Raw genomic sequence first — 12219 nt, 5'->3', positions numbered from 1 at the left:
CAAAATTCATGTAGTATATATAAGTCAAGGCATTATAAATTTTATACTAAAGGCGATTACTCAAAACTTACCTTGTATCTTTCTGAACAAATTTCGGGTTGGCTATTCCGCGACTTTAGCTTTTCCCTTACCCGAGGTTGCCCCTCTATGCTCTTGAGCTTTAATTCAATAAATTTTAAACTAATCATTAATCAATTATTCAAGTATTACTTTCAGAATATAATACATATATATTCGACTTTCACACATACAGATTATAGTAAGCTTATAAGAAATCAATAAGCAATTCATTAGCAAAATTTTTTTTTATCAATGTTTACGATATAATCACAATTTCACTATAAGCTGAATTCCTGAGCAACAGTCATTAAATTACTTATAACCGGAGCTACGAAACTCCAAATCAATTGCCGTAAATTTTCCTTGAAAATAGACTCATGTATCTCTTATCCATAAAATTTTCATAATTTTTAGTCTAGCCAATCAATACCATATTTTTCCTAAAGTTTCCCTTGTTTCACTGTTTGACAAATCTGACCATTCTTCACTACAAAATAAATTTCTCATTGTACAGAAATCAAAATATGTTGTCGTTTATTTCATTTGAAACTAGACTCACTAAGGAGTTTAATCATATAAAATTTATTCTATGACCATTTTTATACATTTTATAATGATTTTATAAAAACAAAACAGGGGATCTAGAAGTTATTTTGATTCTGTCCCACATTACTTCAAATTTTTCATGATCGATAATTCTTTTACTTTTACGGTTTCTATTATAGAAAACTAGACTCATCAAGCTTTAATTAAATAATTTATTCAGCTTCTAATTCAACTCCTACAATTTATGGTGATTTTCAAAATCGCCTTCTTCTTCTTTGTCCCAAGTAGATTATTACCAATTCACTCTTTCACACATTCTTTGCATACATATTATTTAAGCATGTATCTCACCAATCAATTTCATCATATATATATCTATAAATTTACTTATACATAATATCAATACCACATTGTGATCAAATCATTTTTCAAGTTCAATTTCACCAAGCTTCAACCTAACTTAACCTAAAATAGTTCATAACACATTTAAAGCACATACCTTACTAAATTTTATCATAGTCCACAATCAGCCATAGTACATTCGGCCATGGCATAGATAGAATTACATTTAACTTGATTTCTTCATGAAAAATTAAGGCTATAACCGAATAGTCTTTAACCATTTAAACTACAAAACACAATTTATAACTTCAATTTTACAAGCTTATATCATAAGAGTTTCTCCATTAAAATTTTCAATGTATATTCGGCTATAACACAAACACTTAATCTTTACAATTACAAATTCAAAACTTAACATACTTTTATAATCTCAACCAAATAGAGTACTTTTATTGATTCACAACAAAACATCAACATAACATTTCTAAATGAAAAATCCTCTCATGACCGATTGCTCCTATAGCTACCAAAATGAAAATTTGCACATAGGTTATGGAGGAATTAAGAAACTATCCTAAAACACAAAAGAAATTTCTATCAAAACACTTCAAACATACCTTAATCAAGGCTAGGAAGGGGTAGCCAGAATGTTTGTTTTCCCCTTCTCTTCTTGAAATTTTCGCCAAAGAAATCAAAGGATGAACCAACTTTGGTTTCTCCTCCCCACTAAGCCATTATTCTTTTATTTTTATAATATACATATAATATATATGAATCAACTACATGGCCGGCCACTAAAGAAAAATGGATAATTTAACATGCAAGTCCTTTTTTTTTAACATGCATTAGTAGACCATATTTAAAATTACCTATCACATTTCACAATTGTCTCACATAAGTCCTATTTAATAAATTTTACATACAATTGACAAAATTAAAACAAGAAACTTTCACACATTCAGGTTCACATACAATAAGCATAAGATATAACGGTTAATTATTTTTGTGACTCAGTTTTGTGGTCTCGAAACCACTTTTCGACTAGGGTCAAAAATAGGGCTGTCACAACTCTCCCCCACTTAAGGAATTTTCGTCCCCGAAAATCTTACCAGTGAATAGATTTGGGTATCGTTCTTTCATAGAGTTCTCGGTTTCCCAAGTAGCTTCTTCAATCCCGTGTTTGAGCGATAACACTTTTACTAATGAAACCTTTTTGTTTCGTAACTCTTTCACCTCGCGAGCTAGGATACGAATCGGTTCTTCTTCATAACTCAAATCAGATTGAATTTCAACCTCTGATAGATTAATTATGTGCGATGGATCGGATCTATAACGTCGAAGCATCGAGACGTGAAAACGTTGTGAATCTTTTCAAGTTCGGGGTAGAATAAATCTATATCGATGGCCCAATTCGTTCGGATATCTCATACGGCCCGATGAATCTCGACTCAATTTGCCTTTACTGCCGGATCGAGCACCTTTTTCCAAGTGAAACTTTAAGAAACACTTTGTCTCCGACCTGATATTCAATGTCTTTTCGATTTCAATCCGCATACGACTTCTGACGATCTGAAGCTGCTTTTAGACTTTCACGAATTACTTTTACTTTCAGCTCAGCATCTTTAATCAATTCAACCCCGAAGATTTTAGTTTCACTAAGCTCGGTCCAAAACAACGGTGTACGGCATTTACGACCATACAAAGCCTTGTAAGGTGCCATCTTAATGCTTGATTGAAAACTATTGTTGTAAGCGAATTCAATCAAAGGTAAATACCGTTCCCATGAACCACTAAACTCAAGGATGCAACATCTCAACATATCCTCGAGTATCTGAATTATCCATTCGGATTGACCATCGATGCAGGGATGAAAAGCGGTGCTAAATGCAACCGGTACCCAATGCTTCTTGCAATTTCAACCAAAATCGCGATGTGAATCTCGGATCTCTATCCAACACAATAGAAATAGGTACTCCATGTAACCTTACAATCTGAGAAACATACATTTCAGCTAGATTGTCAAGGGAATAATCCATACGTATAGGAATAAAATGAGCCGATTTTGTCAGTCTATCAACAACAACCCAGATCGCATCTTTCTTGCTTGACGACAATGGCAACCCAGATACAAAATCCATCGTGACTCGATCCCATTTCCATCCGGGTATCATGATCGGCTGAAGTAACCCTGAAGGCACTTGATGTTCCGCTTTCACTTGTTGACATATCAAACACTTCGAAACAAAGTCAGAAATGTCTCGTTTCATACCAGGCCACCAAAAGCGGCGTTTGGATCGTTGTACATTTTCGTACTACCCGGGTGGATTGACATGCGGCTACTATGAGCCTCGCTTAAAATCAAAGAAATAAGTTCTGAATTTCTTGGAACACACAGTCGACTTCTGAACCTCAAACAATCGTCATCATCAATTTTAAAATCTGATTCCACATTTGAAACACATTCAACTCGTTTAGCAACCAATTCATCGTCAACTTTCTGGGATTCACGTATTTGATGAATCAATAATGGTTTGGCCTTTAATTTTGCTACCAACACATTATCGGGTGAAACGGAGAGGTGTACATTCATTGCTCGCAAAACAAACAGTGATTTGCGAATTAAGGCATCGGCAACCACGTTAGCCTTTCCCGGGTGATAGTCGATGACAAGCTCATAATCTTTCAACAACTCGAGCCAACGTCTTTGCCGCAGATTCAAATCTCTTTGAGTCATCAAGTATTTGAGGCTTTTATGATCCGAATATATATGACACCTCTCTCCAAGCAAGTAGTGTCACCAAATTTTCAAAGCGAAAACAATGGCAGCTAATTCAAGATCATGGGTTGGATAGTTTTTCTCATGTGGTTTCAATTGTCTCGACGCGTAAGCTACTACTCGACCTTCTTGCATCAACACACAACCCAGCCCAAGCAAGGATGCATCACTGTAAATGACAAACTCTTTACCGGATTCAGGCTGCACAAGCACTGGAGCTTTAGTCAAACAAGTTTTCAACTGATCGAAACTTTTCTGACATTTTTCTGACCATTCAAACCTAACATCTTTCTGAAGTAGTCTCGTTATTGGTGTGGCTATCATCGAGAAACCCTTTACAAACCGTCTGTAGTAACCAGCAAGCCCTAAAAAGCTTCGAACTTCAAGAACATTTCTCAGGGGTTTCCAATCAAGTATGGCTGAAATTTTGCTCGGATCAACTCAAATTCCCGATGCAGATACTACATGTCCTAAAAAGCTAACTTCTCTCAACCAAAACTCACATTACTGAACTTAGCATACAACTGCTTATCCCGTAAAATCTGTAACACTAATCTCAGGTGCTCAGCGTGTTCGGTTTCATCATGTGAATAAATCAAGATGTTATCTATAAACACAACTACAAACCGGTCCAAATACTGCCTGAAAATTCGGTTCATCAAATCCATAAATACATGAGGGCATTAGTGAGCCCAAACGGCATCACTAAAAACTCAGAGGACCGTATCTCGTCTGAAAGCGCTTTAGGTATATCTGAGTCTCGAACTCGCAATCGATAATAACCCGATCTCAAATCTATCTTTGAAAACACCGAGGCTCCTTCAATTGATCAAACAAATCATCAATACGCGATAACGGATATTTATTCTTTATTGTCACTTTATTCAATCGACGATAGTCGACGCACAACCTCATGGTTCCGTCCTTCTTTTTCACAAACAATCTGGTGCACCCCATGGTGAAAAACTCGGTTGAGCGAAACCTCTATCTATCAACTCTTGCAAGCGAGCTTTCAATTCCTTTAATTCGGTTGGTGCCATACGATGCGCTATCGAAATTGGTGTAGTCCTGTACAAGTTCAATACCAAACTCTACCTCCGAATGGTGGTAACCACGGCAATTCCTCGGGAAAACATCTGGATACTCACAAACCACTGATACTGATTCAAGCTTCTTTTCTGATTATTTACTATCAATTACGTACGCAAGATATGCCTCACACCCCTTTCTTACATATTTTTGAGCCGACATCGAGGATATTATCATTGTTGACAATCCGTTCAAATCAGTAGACTCAACTCGGATTACCTCATTATTTGTACATCTCAAATTAACGGTCTTACCTTTGCAATTCACTACTGCATCAAGTACGGTCAACCAATCCATACCAAGGATAACATCAAATTCATCAAACGGTAGAAGCATCAAATCAGCCGAAAAACAGGAACCTCGGATTTTTAAGGGGCATTTCTTACACACCTTATCGAGAAGCACATATTGACCCAAGGGATTTGACACTCTAATAACGAACTCAGTAGACTCAACAGGTAAAGTCTTACTGGATGCTAAAGTCTCACATATATAAGAACGGTTAGAACCAGGGTCAATCAAAGCAATCACATCAGTATCAAAGAGAGTGAAAGTACTAGTAATAACATCAGGCGAAGAAGCATCCTCGCGTGCACGTATAGCATAAGCTCTAGCAGGAGCACGAGCCTTGGATCTGGTTGTAGCATCTTTAGACCCTCTCTGACCGCCGCTAGCATTCCCCGTATTCCTAAGTGGTCTACCTCGTGCTGTAGTACTCGATTTCCCACTCTGATTCATATTTTGTTCAGACAATCTCGGGCAGTCCTTAATAAAGTGGTTGGCTGATCCGCATTTATAACAGGAGCGGTCATGAAATCTACAACTCCCCAAATGCCACTTACCACAATACTTGCACTCTGTCCTGTCCCGACAATTATTTCCAACACTGGCAACTGAAGTGGCTCGTGTACTCACAAGGGGTCGATCGTGGTTTCTCCTCCCCACTAAGCCATTATTCTTTTATTTTTATAATATACATATAATATATATGAATCAACTACATGGCCGGCCACTAAAGAAAAATGGATAATTTAACATGCAAGTCCTTTTTTTTTTAACATGCATTAGTAGACCATATTTAAAATTACCTATCACATTTCACAATTGTCTCACATAAGTCCTATTTAATAAATTTTACATACAATTGACAAAATTAAAGCAAGAAAATTTCACACATGTAGGTTCACATACAATAAGCATAAGATATAACAGTTAATTATTTTTGTGACTCGGTTTTGTAGTCCCGAAACCACTTTTCGACTAGGGTAAAAAATATGGCTGTCACACCTTATATGTTGGCTTGTTTTGGTATATTTGTATATGGAACTTAGTTTTTGAAATGGTTGATGATAGATAGCTTGTTATGTGTTTGGAATTGCATGTTTTGGTTGCTTATATATGGGTTGAAATGATACCAATTTGGTTGCTATGTATGCGTGAGAAAAAGGGTGGCAAATTGGCTTTTCAAATGGCCTATTTTGTCCACACGGGCAGAGACATGGGCGTGTGTCTCGGCCGTATATGACACACAGCTATGTTACATGGTCGTGTGTCCCCTAGGGTAGCCCTACAAATTTAATTCAGTCTCGAGCACAGCTTAGACACACGGGCGTGTCTGATGACCGTGTGAGGCACACAGCCTTGGTATATGGGCGTGTGTGGCCAATTTGAAGGTACAAGGGCTGGACACACAAGCATGTGGTTGGCCATGTGACCCAATTCAGTAACCCCTCCAGTTTTCCCACGGCCAAGGCACATGGGTGTGTCTCCGGCTGTGTGGTGCAAACCAGCATGTATGCTCTGTTTTTACATGGCCTAGGACATGGGTTTGTCCGGTAGCCATGTGAGGCACACGGCCTGCTTACACGGGCTTGTGACCTATGAATGTAAAATTTTTTATATGTGATCGGTTTAGTCCCGAACCATTCTTAAGCATGTTTTAAGGTGTCGTAGAACCTTATAAAAGACATTGTGAATGGATTTTGATTATGAATATATAAATGTATGTGAATGAGATGAATTGTCCGGTAATGCCTCGTAACCTTATTCAAGCGTTAGATACCGGTTAGGTGTGTTACATTTAATTGGTATCAGAGCTACAATTTAGCCTATTCTAGGACTAACATAGCAAGTGAGAGTCAAGCTATACATGCTATTTATATAAACTAAGATAGTGTGATGATCCTTAACAATTAAATTGTTTTTTTTCGTATAGCAATGAATCCCGATCGAGCTGTAGCTGATGATGTTGAAAGTAATGTGCCCACTCCCGCTCAAGGGGCAGTGCTGACCGATTCAAGGCCTATGTCAAGTAGCCAAGGAAGAAAGGCTAAGCAAGCCTTCTTCCAAATGATGAGCAAGTCGTTCACGAAATTCATACGAACGAATCCGGCTACTCAACAACCTCCACCCCACCTATTCCTCAACAAGTCCTAGTTATGTCATAAGTGTTAGATCCGAATCGGTTGAGTAAGCCACCAGTGGAGAAGATACGTTGTAACACCCCAACCCCGTGACCGTCACCGGATTTGAACACATAGTATTACCGGGCTTATTTCCCTTATTTCTCTCTTGATAATATTCGATTGCTGTTCCAGGCAGGCTAGCTAATTGCGTCACTGTCTCCTTAAAAATCATATCTCGAGTTTCAAAACTCGGAAACTGATTCCATAAATTTTCCCTGAATTTAGACTCATATATCTATCCATGGATTTATTATTAGAATTTTTGGTCGGGCCAATTGGTACAGTTTATTAGTTAAAGTCGCCCATGTTACAGGGGTCGACTACACTGACCTTCGCGCATTACGACCTGGATAACTTCCCGTACAAGCTTCAATGCTCATACCGTTTGTTTCTGATGAAACTAGACTCAAAGGGGAATCTGCACATATAAGGCACGACTTCTAATTCCTTCTGGATAATTTATAGTAAATTATCAAAGTCGCGACAGGGGACCCAGAAACCGTTCTGGCCCTGTCTCACGAGAACTTTAATATCTCTCAGTATACTGCTCATATGGTCGTTTCGTTTTGTCCATATGAAAATAGATTCATCAAGGTTTAATTTCATAATTTATTCACTATTTAATTCTACTCCTACTATTTTTAGTGATTTTTCAATCTCATCTCACTGCTGCTGTCCGCAACAGTTGCTGCAGAGACTATGCCAATTCCATGAATCTTTCCTTGGCCTTACTAATCATCCATCATACATGACACAAATTATGGCCACCCTATCAAAATTAAAGTTTCTAAGACTGTGGCTATAGGTTCTAGCATCCCACTCGACGACCGCATAGGCCATTTTCACATGGCTTAAAGTTTACAACCCACGATTCAACAAAACAAAATAGCCTATACATGCCAAATGTTCTTCAACAACAAAACAATACCACAAGATTTCAGCCGGTGTGATGACTCCAACGACGGTCCCGATCACGCAAACAATACGAGTCCGAGAGACCTAAAATGGGTGACAAGAAAACACCGAGTGAGTTTACAACTCGAGAAGTCATAAGCATTCATTAATCCACCGATAAAGTTACTACTACATGTACAACAAATGAGGCTAGGTATTCGTCCATATCGAATCTATACCATAATACCTCGGACCTTTCGGTCCAATCTCGTACCAAGTCATACATCCACATTTCATATTCTACACAACAAGATAATCAAAACATTTTTACACATTAACTCATTTTCCAGCACAACCATACAATTTCAATCATCACATAGATTTAAGGCTTACCAAATTCAACCCCAAGCATGAACGTATTCTCTATTCGTCATGAGCTCGAGGTACTTACCGATTCTGTAACACCCCAAACCGAGACCATCGCCGTGTCGGACCGAGGGTTAACAAACCAAGTTCACATGTTTTTGCCCACCAATTTGACATTTCCAGTCAGGCTGGAAAACTGCGTCACTGTCGCCTTAAAAATCATATCTCGAGTTTCAAAACTCGGAAACTGGTTTTGTAAATTTTCCCTGAATTTAGACTCATATATCCATCCATGGATTTATTTCTAGGATTTTTGGTCGGGCCAATTGGTACAGTTTATTAGTTAAAGTTACCCCTGTTACAGGGATCGACTGCTCTGACCTTCGCGCGGTATAACTTGAATATCTCTCTGTACAGGGCTTTAATGCTGGTGTCGTTTGTTTCTAATGAAACTAGACTCAAAATGGAATCTGTACATATAAGGTATATCTCCTAATTCTTTTTGGATAATTTATAGTGAATTTTTAAAGTTATGACAGGGAACCCAGAAACCATTCTGGCCCTGTCTCACAATAGCTTTAATATCTCTTAACCTGTAACTCCTATGACCGTTTCGTTTCTTCCATATAAAAATAGACTCATCAAGGTTCATTTACATAGCTTATTCACTATCTAATTCCATTCCTATGAATTTTGGTGATTTTTCACATTCATGCCACTGCAGCTGGCAGCATCTGTTTTAAGATAGGACTTACCTATTTGGTGGTCTCCATGATTCAACTAGCCTTACCATACATAGGTTCATATATGATCATTTTAACCATGCCAATGGCTGATCATATGACCAACATTCCCATTTCAAGCCATAGCCACATCATGACACAAAATATATACATACAACCCACAATTAGTCTAAGTTCATGCTTCCTTTTCGAGCCATTTTCGCATGGCCGTACATACTTACATTACAACATATTTAACAAACAAGGGGTAGTCCTATACATGCCATCTCAAGTTCAACCAAAATTTATACCAAAATGGAGGCTTGATAGTGTGGATGACTTGACTTCAACGATCCCAAATCCGATTGCCTCGGCGAAATCTAGAAAACTAAGAGCCAAAGCAACGGGTAAGCATTTTTATGCTTAGTAAGTCTCAAGGAATATAATGAACTATAATTTACAGCAATACATTCACATAGCCAAATGCATCATTTCATTAATACACATTCTTACTTCATACTTCATCATTATATAAGTTCGCAAAGCATCAATCAATTCAATAACTGAAATTCATTAGTCGATTGAGCGAATGTTGCTCAAACACGTCGACTTTCCAATGCACATATAACGTACCTTATCCTTTGGGCTTTCCGAGTGTACTAATTAAATTCATTTCGGCAACCAACACTCACCTCCAGCCCAAGATTCTTCGGAATATAAAAGGATTTAATCACGTGCACAAATGCCTTGGGTCTTAGCCCGGATAGAATAACTTCGCCGAATGCCTTCGGCCTTAGCCCTGATATAGCCACTAGCACAATTGCCTTGGTCTTAACCGGATATAATTTCAACATAGTTGTCTTGGGCTTAGCCGGATATCATTCAATTTCTCATGCACACATACATCAATAATTATTGGACATACCTATTTCATTTTCGTTACTAAGGCTCAAACACAATTATAATCATTAGCATATTCGCCTTCGGGACTTAGCCCGGGTGGAATTCAAATACTCATACACACATAATCAATAATCATACACATCCATATTTCATCTCACATAATTCAAGTAAGGTCACTTCTTGAGGACTTACCTCGGATGTTGTCGAACGGCTTTTTCGGCTATTCGATCACCTTTTCCTTCCCCTTGTCCAATTGTGGCCCTCTTAGCTCTTGAGCTAATTCAAACAAATTCAATTTATTAAAACCTCATTGTGCTTGCTTATGGCGAATATGACAAGGATTTTAAATGGTCATATGGCCACTCTTTAGCTTGAATACACAATGGTCATGCACATTTTATACTACATCAAGCAATTCAATACAATTTATTTGAGCATCAAGGAAATGCTAAGGCCTTCAATAGGCTACCCAAGGCCGAATATTCATGTACATGTTGGGGTCAATTTTGCACTTAATACCTCACAAAACAGCATGCAATCTACTAATTAATGCTTTGCACATTGTGGCCCAAAACTTATAATATAGCATCAAGCACTTATATGTGTGCTAGGCGAATTGTGCTTGCAATTTCACAAGCATTCTTCCACATTTTCTTCTTTAAATCAATATATTCATCACTTAGTTCATAACCAAACATAATGTGCAATCATATATATGCATATATGAGCATGGCGAATTTTCAAGGTGTCCATAGCCATCCAAAACACAAATTTTAACTAACATGCAAGAAGCATGAATCATGCTCAAGAATGCATCATGGCGAATATGACAATCAAGCTCCTTTTCAACTTTAATCATGATAAAACAAAGAGAAAACTCAAAATCTTACTCATGAATAGAAAATCCATCATTGCATGCATCATCATCAAGCTTCACACTTAGCATGCAATGGCTTTATCACCATAACAACTTTGCCCAAATACCATTTCCATGGCATAACAAAGATTTGAGCCATGGCTAACATGCACATCAAGTTAGTAACCAAGTCATGCATGAAACTCCAAACACAACCTCATACATACCTTAATCTTGGTACAAGTATGGCCAAATCTCCTTCTAGTTCTCTTCTAAACCAAAAATGGAGCAAAATCCTTTCTTCCTCCTTATGATTTTCGGCCAAAAGATGAGAAAGGATGAACAAATTTTTTGTTTTCTCTTCTTGGTTGCACGGCAATGGGGAAATGCTACTCTCTCACACACATTTTTTTTCATTCTTTTCTTACCCATGCTTATTTGTTTATGATTTCTCCTAATGCCCAACAAAACATGTTTCATGACATGTTTAGCCCATATCACTTTGTCATGGCCGGCCATCACTTGTAAAAGGAAATTTGACATGCAAGTCCATTATTTTGCATGCATGCTTTAATTAGTCATCACATATTTCCCTATCGTACTTTCAAAGTTCACTACTAAGTCCTTTCTTATAAATTAGCACCTAATTAATAAAAATCGAGACACGAAATATTTACGCATACCAATTCCACATACAATAAGCACGGAATATAACACTTAATTATTCTTGTGACTCGGTTTCGTGGTCCTGAAACCACTCTCCGACTAGGGTCACATTCGGGGTGTCACAGATTCACTGTCCGGGATTAACTCGATAATGTCGCACACTCAGTGCCAATTGTAATACAAGAGCATATAGTGAATCCGCACACTTAGTGCTATATATTTTCAGCTCGCACACTTAGTGCTATAGAATCAAACTCGCACACTTAGTGCTGTACAATTTTAAACCCGCACACTTAGTGCCAATCTTGTCACCGTGTCCATTTATACCCGCACACTTAGTGCCGTGACCAATACCTTATGCATTTTGCTGCCTTTATACATTCAACAATGGCATCATTCCATACACATACATTTTCATTTACACATCAATTCATTAAACACAATTGCTTATATATTATGATCATTTAAATCAACACCAAATATATGCTTAATGACTTACCTTGTGTTAGGTAAAATAGTTCCAAGTCGGCTACT

Source organism: Gossypium arboreum, chromosome 1 (genome assembly GCF_025698485.1).
Source record: "Gossypium arboreum isolate Shixiya-1 chromosome 1, ASM2569848v2, whole genome shotgun sequence".
In the NCBI taxonomy this organism is placed as follows: Eukaryota; Viridiplantae; Streptophyta; class Magnoliopsida; order Malvales; family Malvaceae; genus Gossypium; species Gossypium arboreum.
This window is presented reverse-complemented; position numbering follows the sequence as displayed.